We start from the raw sequence: 9,865 nt of genomic DNA, 5'->3' as shown, positions 1-9,865 counted from the left end.
AATACTCAGATCTGCAGCAATAAGCTCATTTTATCAGTAACATCAATTGAACAGATACTGAAAAATAATTCATACGTTTACACCTGCCCCTGTGACGTGTGGAAACAAAGAGTGCGATCCGTTAACATGCGCAGAAGAGTGAATTTTAGTGGGAAGTGCTCACGTGTTGTTGAAGGACGCGGAAAAGATTCACAATGATGTAATTGGAACTTAGAGTATGAGGTCAGCGGGAAGTATGGATAGTCTGGAACTTTTTATTTGTTCTGGGGTAGAGGCTGAAGGGTAAACAGCATTGTGCAGATAGTCAGCATTTCTCCAACCGGGTGGATTCTAGAACGAGTGGCTATATTTGTATGCGAGAAGGGAAGTTTTGAAGGGGTTCCTGAGTAACACAATTTTCATTGCGGTGGGCACATGGAACGAGATGGTAGTAAAAGTAGTTGAGGCAGACATAATTGGAATGTATCTTTGGCATTCGGACAAGATCATGTTATGAAAGCTTTGGAAGGATTGTTGTTTGAACACAGGCAAATGGGAGCAAATCAGGAAGGCGCCCTCTTCCGCTCATTCAATCCTTCATGACAATGAGCTGTTGTTATGTACCTCTAGGGTTCATATTGACAATCACTTTAAAATGTCGGGAGAATGAGACTGGCTTTTCGACACTGTTTGAGCTGTGACAGAGAGAGAGGGAGGTGTCCAACGCAGGCACTTTGTTAATGAGAGATAGGGAGGAAGGGAGAGAGAGGGAGAGAGATGAGAGAGAGAGAGAGAGAGAGAGAGAGAGAGAGAGAAGAGGGAGAGAGAGAGAGAGAGAGAGAGAGAGAGAGAGAGAGAGGGGTGGGGGGAGAGAGAGAGAAAGATTGATGTTACGGTTTCTCTACAAGTTTGTTTACCTTTCCACAAGGACACTTGTCTGCTTGTGAAACTCTTACAGAGAGAGGAGGGCAGAGCAGGTTGACGGACAGCTGGTGTCCAAGTTGTGGGGATAAATACCGGGTCCGCTGATACACAGGAGACACACGGTTTTGGACACTGGACGAGCTTTGTTGTACCCACAGGAAGGCGGGGTTTTATGAGGACCGATTCGGGGAAATCGATCAGTGGCTCCCGCAGTGTGAAAAAAGTTGTGACCGGTGGGGAATTATTTGTGTGCCCACCCTTGCCTGGGTGATAATTCCATCACTGACAAACGGTCGCATTGTGTTATAGTCACAGCCGGTGATTTCAACAGGATTTCGGAGGACAACGGGGATTTCAGAAGACAACGGGGAGATCGATGGCATCAGCTCACCTCTCACCTCTCTCTCTGTCCAACGTTACTCAACTAACCACCTGGAACTGAACTGAATTCTTTTCAGCATTGTAAAAACTGTATGTATACAGACACACACACACACACACACACACACACACACACACACACACACACACACACACACACACACACATATATATATATATATATATATATATATATATATATAATCATTGTTACCCAGTTTGATGTATCTGCATTTATATTACTGCTTTGCGTAGTTACTAATAAACACTATTAGTTTATAGCAATACCAAACTCATGAAAAATACACGTCCTCGTCCAGTTTCAGAGTCAGGGTGCTGCAGTTATATTGTGTTCGATTCATTATTAGAGATAGGACAATACATGATACCCGGATATAATATTACAGGATAAACTCAAAAAACCAGAACACTTATTCGATATCCGCCATTCTAAACACACATGACTTACAGAAAGAAGTGAAAAACACCCGAAGTATACTGGACTTCAGAGAGGAAATTGAAAGACTCTCGTACACAATCAATGAATCTGTCGTCCAATTGTAATCTCTACAATTTGTTTCATCCCAAAATCACGGCCCAATAATATTAAACAACTGGGACGAAACGGAAATATTTATGCAGGTCTCCAGAAATCTACAATACCAGAACATTCTCAAAGTTTTTAGCAATGAAGAAATGAGTGTGTTTGTTTATGTTCACATTTCTGTTGTACTAGTTTTAGCAGAAAAATAAAACTATTAATAGACATACGGTTGTACTGGAGAGAATACAGAGCGGATTCAACATGCTGTTTGTTCGGATGGATATTTATTAGAAATCATGCGGTGAGATGAAATTCTTTCAGTCAAGCAGAGGAAACACTGAGAGTTTGCATCGAAATTTGCTCAATTATGAACCGAATTCACGGGGTCTGTAATGTTGAGCATTTCTCAATAACAGGTTTATCTCATGCGAAGGAGGAAGTATAAGGTTTTCTGTAAGCTCGTGTGGACTGTGTCCTTTCGTTTTCGTTTCATTCTTACGGAAAAGATTGACAATTGACTGAGATACATTTCAGCCGATTTGGTCTTGAATGTCCTCAGACCCTGACCCCGCTCTTTCATTATCCGAAAGGGGCAGTGGCGGTGACGAAATGTAGGATGAGTTTATTCATTGTTCGGGGGTGGGGGGCGGTGCTGTCCAGGGTTACGGGTACTGAATGGTCTGTCCTGTGTTATGTCTCTCTCGGGCTGTAAATCAATTTTAATGGAAGTTAGATACTCTGTTTGTTAATTAGTTGAATAATTGACGTGTGCAGATATTGCGCTGCGCTGATGAACTGCTCTCTGAACTTGGACTGAGTTACCCCATAAATAAACGTGTTTGTGCAGCAACTTAATATCATCAACATGTATCCAAACTGTTCAAGAATGTGTTCCGAATCGTTGTAAGTATTTGGATCCAGTCCGGCAATTGTGTAATAAAGGAATTCGGCAACATCCACCGACCACAGGATGATGAAGTTTCCGGAGATGGTGAGAAGTAAGATCACAGACCTCCTCCTGCTCTCCATCTCCGGGTCACTGCGGTTCTCCACCTTGTTCTGACCCCTCAGCCCCCTTACGGACGCGACTAGTCACCAAAATATGTCTGACTGTCAGAGCGTTGAACAGCAGTATTAACACGAATGGGAGTAATGGCGTTAGGACGGTAAAAAGCCAGTTATATCCCACCCACCCGGGGTCCCGTAAAGTAGCCGGGCATAGGAATACAGTCCCAGGGTATATTGTCAATCACTTTCAAAGGATGATATCTAAAGAAGTCGGGCACATTTTTAAAACAGAGCAGAATGCCGGTTGTTGTTAGAACCACAGCGGCAGTTTTCCCGGTGCAATACTTTGCTTTCCGCTTCTGGCAACAGATGGCGACAAACCGATCAAACGTAAAAGTGACGGTGAACCAGACGGAACAGTCCATGGCTGAAAATCCCAGGACAGAGATCGCACAGCAAACGGGAGTGATGTCCAGGAAAGTCCCGGGGAAGTAATAATAACTGACGCGCCACAATATGACCCGAAAGATAATAGTTAGTAGATCCGCCGTTGCCATGGCCACCAGGTAGCGAGTGGTGCAGGTGGATAGACCGCACTTTCCCCGGGACAGGATCGCAATCGCCACTACATTCACTGGGGGAACAGCAAAAAGAATGAGTGAATTACTGTCTCGCCGTTTGTGGGTCTCATGGCACAAATAATCTGTAAATTTAGAATTATCAACCTTTGCACGCTCCTCATTTCTGGAGGTTTAAAAGGCGTAAAGCGGGAGGCGGGGACGAGCACACGGATGCATGCTGGGCGAACGGGTACAGTTCCCGGTACTGGAAGAGGAGCAGTGTTTGGGGAGGACCGCCGCGTTCCCATCACCTATGTTCCGACACTCTCCCCATACAGTGGACACCCGGCCTCTCGGTCTCTCTCCACGTCCAAAGTTCGATGCGGAAATGAATTGTATTTTCCCCGTTTGCACGATCAATCTCGCTTGTTTTATATTCCGCAGCTACTCAATTCCTTCAGACTATGTCAGTGGATGCTATGAGAAAGTTTCATTTTTCCCTTTTTAAGATTTTGCCGGACCTGCTGAACTTTCTGATAGTTTGCACGTTAATGCTTAAACCATCCAAAGGAATAACAATATACGTACTTCAAAACATTTGCCTCTTTTAGGGGTTGCTCCAATCTACTCTTGCGTTATTCTAAATGTTCCGAAGTATTTTTTTTTTCCTTCCGGAGCTGAGTGTCGAATGAAACTTACCCCGTCTGACCTGTAACGGTCAACGCTGGGCTGGCTCTTAACTCCCTCTCACAACACGGATAGTAGGGCATGGGCACACACCCTGGTACAATGAAACCGCGCAGACCCTTAATTGTACTTTCCAGACTCCCGATACTTCGGAGTGTAAATCAGAAATTATGTCTACTGCACTCACCTAAATCTGATCAGGGTTTCGCTTCCCGCGTTTCCCTTCAAACTTGCAGCAATTACCAACACACTGAACGATATCTTTAAATCTGAGTTCAAAGCATGTTGCGCCATTGATACGGATAACACCAACTAACCCGTAAATGTGCCGGGCGCAGTGAATGACCGAAGTTTACTTTGACAGTGGCATCACATTGATAAATCAAAACTATCCGCTCTGAATCCACAAAATTAATCAATATCCCCGATCTTTCACTCTCCATCTGTTTTAACTGCCGAGTTATTTTCAGCCGAGGCCACGGATTAAACTTCAATGGAACTTCTGAAGTAACACAGAGTTTTGTCACAATGTCTGTACCACACTCACTGATACACCGGCCTAACAGCGCTGCCGGTAACTGAACGAGTCTACAGACTGTGCACACAGAACCTCAGATGTTCGTTCGTCCATGTTCTTACCGGGAACACCAGTAACGGCGATGACCATATACCATATCTTTCGCACAATGTGAAATGTTTCAAGCATGGTCTGTGAAATTCAGCCCGTCTTGCAGCTGCCCGCGATCTCGCTGAAGAAACGCTGAACTGATGAATCTCCACGGTCATTCATTTATACTCGCTCCAGCACACTGAATATTCAATGCTACACAAGACTGACGTGCCTTCCAACAGCTGGGGTAAAAATAAATATGATGTCATTCAAGTAAAATCCCAATTATGATGAGGGATGCATAACTTGATACGAAATTGCAAAATCTGAAAGATGAATAACTGACGATGCGAGAAGTCAGTGCATGTTATTGTGAAACACTCTCAGGCACAGCTCTGGCTTTCAAGCTCGTTATTGTTGATCTTGTCCATTCCGAGACTCCATAGACTTTGTCTTCAAAGACCAATGTGGTACTGTCATTGGGCTGCTCTGTTTGACCCTGGGAACTGTCTCTCTTATAGAACATCCAATAGTAATATATTTAAAAAAAAAAACATAATATCTTGTTTGTACGATACAGGAATATAGCGAAAAGCCTTAAATTAATATAACTTCCATTCCTGCAAAGATAGTGAACGCATGCAAACCATTAATCATATTGATTGCAGCACACAGAAAATTCTGGTAGATCTCAACATCTCTGGCATTGAATGAACAGTTGACGTTCTGATCGAGACCCTCCAGGTTCGTTAACGCTCCGTCGAGTACCTCAGCTCCGTCAACAGAAAGGCGAATTTCTCAGTGGCCAAACATTTCAATTCTTATCCACATTCCCGGTTCGACATGTCACAACACGTCCGCTTCTTTTGCCACGATCCTCTTCGGATGAAGGTCGAACACCTTGTATTCGGTTTAGCTGACCTCCAATCTGACGGCATGAAGACGGATATCTCCATCTTCCAGTATTTCCACTCCACTTCCCGTCTTCTTCATTTTCCCAGTCTGGCCAGTTACTCTTCTCCTCTGTTGCGGATCACATCCCGCTGCTGCCCATCCTCCTTCCGTTTCTCCCATGATCTACTCTCCACTCCGATCAGGTTCCTAGTCTCCAGGCCTTTGTCTTTTCCACCTATTAACCTCCAGCTACACTTCGTACCCCAACCTTAACCATCTAGCTTCACCTACCACCTTCGAGCTTGTCTCCCCAAACCCCCTCAGTCTGGCGTCTCCCACTGATCTCGAGTGCGGCCTGAAACGTTAACTGTTTATTCATTTCCACAGATGCTGCCTGACCTGCTGAGTTCCTCCGGAATGTTGTCTGTGCATCAGATGGATGCGCTCTATCACATGGTAAACCAGCTCCCATCATGTGGCGCACCGGTATGAAGCAAAGTAATTGAATCACGTGCACATGACTCCAGAATCAAACCGACAGGGCATCTGCATTCATTACACTTATGCCGGTAAAGACAGTTGGTAGAGCTGTTAATATTGAGATAGATCGTTGTATTTACATATTTGACATTCTAAACTTCCTTTTCATTTTAAATATATGAAAACATTGTATAAACTGTTTTATTTACATCTTTTACGCTGACCTGCTACATCGATGTACGTGTGGTCTGAACTGAATAGCTCACAAGAAGAGCCTTTCCCTGTGTCTAGACACTCGGTGCAGTAATAAGCCCACGTGCCGTTGGTTATGGGATGAAATTGATCAGTTTGACAAATGGACAGCGAAGGGCAGACAGGAGTGAATGAAAAAGTTCGTGCTGATTACCTTCCGTGGGTGAGAAGGACTGGGATATTCATAAAGAGTGACGGGGATCTCGAGAGTGCTAATGTAGAAAAGACAAGGAAATGGAAGTTCAAGCATTAATGGAGGTGGCGGTGCAGATTGATAACGTGGTTTTCAATACATTCCGAATACCTGCCACACTGACGGGAAAGGTCATGATGCAATAACCTATAATAGGACGTAGAATATAGAAATCCTACAGCAAAATGTGGTCTCTTCGGCCCACAAACCTATGCTGAACATGCCCCTACCTTAGAACTACCTAGGCTTTATCCATATCCCTCTATTTTTCTGAGCTCCATGTAGACATCCAGGAGTCTCTTAAAAGACCCTATCGTTGCCGTCTCCACCACCGTCCCTGGCAGACCCTTCCACGCACTCACCACACACTACGTATATAATTTATCCCTGACATCTCCTCGGTACCTACTTCCGAGCACCTTAAAGCTATGCTCTCTCGAGTAGCCAATTCAGCCCTGGGAGAAAGCCTCTGACTATCCACACGATCAATGTCTCTCATTATTTTCTACACCCCTATCAGGTCACCTCTCATCCTCCATCGCTCCAAAGAGAAAAGGCTGAGTTCACTCAACGTATTCTCCTAAGGTATGCTCCCCAATCCAGGCAACATCCTTTCGAATTTCCTTTGCACCCTTTCTATGGTTTCCACGTCCTTCCTGTACTGAGGCGACAGAATACTGTGCAGCAGCTTTGAGTGTCCTATGGACTCGGACCCCAAGATCCCTTTGATCCTCACACTGCAAAGAGTCTTACCATGAATGCGATATTCTGCAAACATATTTGATCAACCAAAATGAACCACTTCACACCCATCTGGGTTGAACTCCATGTGCCACTTCTCAGCCCAGTTTTTCATCATATCAATGTCTCGTTGTAACATCTGACAGTCCTCCACACAATCCACAACACCCCAATCATTGTGTTACCAGCAAATTTACTAACCCATCCCTCCACTTGCTCTTCTGGGTTATTTTTAAAATTCACAAAGCGTATGGGTCCCAGAAGAGATACCTGAGGTATACCACTGGTCACCGACCTCCATGTAGTATATGAGATGGCTGCAACCACTCTTTGTCTTCTGTGGGCAAACCAGTTCTGGATCAACAGAGCAATGTCCCCTTGGATCCCATGCCTTCTTACGTTCTCCATAAGCCTTTCATGGGGTACATTAACAAATGCCTTCCTATAATCCATACACACTACATCTACGGCTCTACCTTCATTAATGTGTTTAGTCACATCCTCAATAAGTTCACTCAGGCTCGTAAGGCACGATCTGCCTTTGACAAAGCCATGCTGACGATTCCTAATCATATTATGACTCTCCAAATATTCATAAATCCTGCCTCTCTTCGTCCATTAACTCACCAACAACTGAAGTAAGACTCACTGGCCGATCGTCTCCTGGGCTATCCCTACTCACTTTCTTGAATAACGAAACAGCATCCGCAACCCTCATTCAATCTTCCTTCTCTGCATTACTACCATTTGACTTTGGTCTGTCGCACATGCACAAAAGTCCTACAATTGCTGTCTGCTCCTTACTGCCAGTTCCCAGCTGTAGGCTGACACTGGACCTTCATGGAGCCTGGCAGTTAATTGTGTACCTGCTGCGATTCACCAGAGTTTATCCCCGTGACCCTGTCATAGTTTGACTTGGCCACAGTTATCGAACTCTACAGTACAGCAACAGGCTCTTCGGCCCATTAACTCCACACTGACCTATTATAAGCCTAGTCGCATTGATCTGCACACCGACTAGAGATTCATTGTTCCCACTCACGTACTTACCCGAATTGTTTTTAAATGGTTCAAATCCAATGCACATGTACCACTAACAGTGGCAGTTCGATCCACACTCTCACCAGCCTCTGAATGAAGATGTTCTCCTTCAAGTTGTCAAAGGCCTTGCTGAAGTCCATGTAGACAACATCCACTCACTTGCCTTCATTACTCGCTTGGTAACGTCCTCGAGAAACCATAAGATTGGTCAGACAGGATATGCCAGGTACAAATCAGTGTTGATAATCCCTAAAGAATTCTTGCCTATCCAAATGCTCATATCCAGTCCCTCAGAATACCTGCCAATAACTTTACCACTGCTGATGTTAGGTTCAACAACCTGTAATTTCCTGGCTTATTCTTACAGCCTTTCCAAACAGCAGAACAATATTAGCTATTCTCCAATACTTCCCCATCGGACTTTTTAAATTTCTATACCAGATCCGAACTGTTCCTCTGCACACACCTCTGTCGCTTGCCCTGCCTTGCCCAGAATGTGCTCTCTCCAGTTGTGACCTGAATATATTGGTTACAGAAACTTCCCTGGTCACATTTGACCTGCACTATCCCATCCAGCCCTTTAACTCGGTGTGTCAGTCACTAAATGGAAAGTTAATTGTCTACCATCAGAATCTTGTGTTTCTTGTTTCTGTGATCTCCCTGCGTATTTGTTGCTCTAAATCCCGTTGACTATTGGGTGCTCTATAATATAATCCCACTAACGTGGTCATCCCTTTCTTGTTCCGTAGTTTCACCTATGTAGTCTCATTGGACCAGCGATCCAGTTTGTCCTGTCTGAGCAATCCAGTGACATTTTCTCTGACTGGTTATGCCACCCCTCCATCTGTTATCCCTCCCGCTCTATCGAACCGTGACTAACACAACGGAACCCTGGAATGCTGAGCTGCCAGTCCTGCACCTCCTCCAACAAAATCACATTAATGCTGTAACTCAAAGTGCTGATCCACGCGCTAGGCTGATCTGGCTTTCCTACAGTACTCCTTTCATTGAAATAATACACATTTTGGAAAAAAATGTTTCACGATACTCATCCTTTAGTTTCCTGAGTTTGTATGTCGGCTTAACAACATCTTACCCATATACCCACTTCACTATCCACTCTTGTTCTTTTTTGCCCCCTTTAATTCAACACCTCTTTCTCCCCATGCAGCGCTAACAACTCTTCCTGCAAGGGTATCAATCCGCCTCCAGTGCAAAACGATCACGTGTGACCAAGTCCCAGCTTCCTTGGAAGAGAGCCCTAACATCCAAACATCTGAAGCCTCGGTCATGCACCATCTCGTCAGCCACACGTTAAACTGTATTATCGTCCTATTTCAGGCCTCACTAGCACATGTGTTACATACCAGTCACAATAGATTATACAGTGAGTTGGGTTTTACTGTTAAAACCACTCTCTTTATTAGTAACAAATTATAGTAACTTAAACAAATTAAACATAAGTTAACTGTGTGTTGGTTCTCTCTCTCCCCCCTCTCCCACTCCCCATGGGTTTCAGTCTGCAGCAGGTCGCTGCAACTTGTGACTGACGTCATAGTCCCTCCTCACTC

This window comes from Hemitrygon akajei, unplaced genomic scaffold, assembly GCF_048418815.1.
Source record: "Hemitrygon akajei unplaced genomic scaffold, sHemAka1.3 Scf000053, whole genome shotgun sequence".
Classification (NCBI taxonomy): Eukaryota; Metazoa; Chordata; class Chondrichthyes; order Myliobatiformes; family Dasyatidae; genus Hemitrygon; species Hemitrygon akajei.
Note: the sequence above shows the minus strand (reverse complement) of the source record.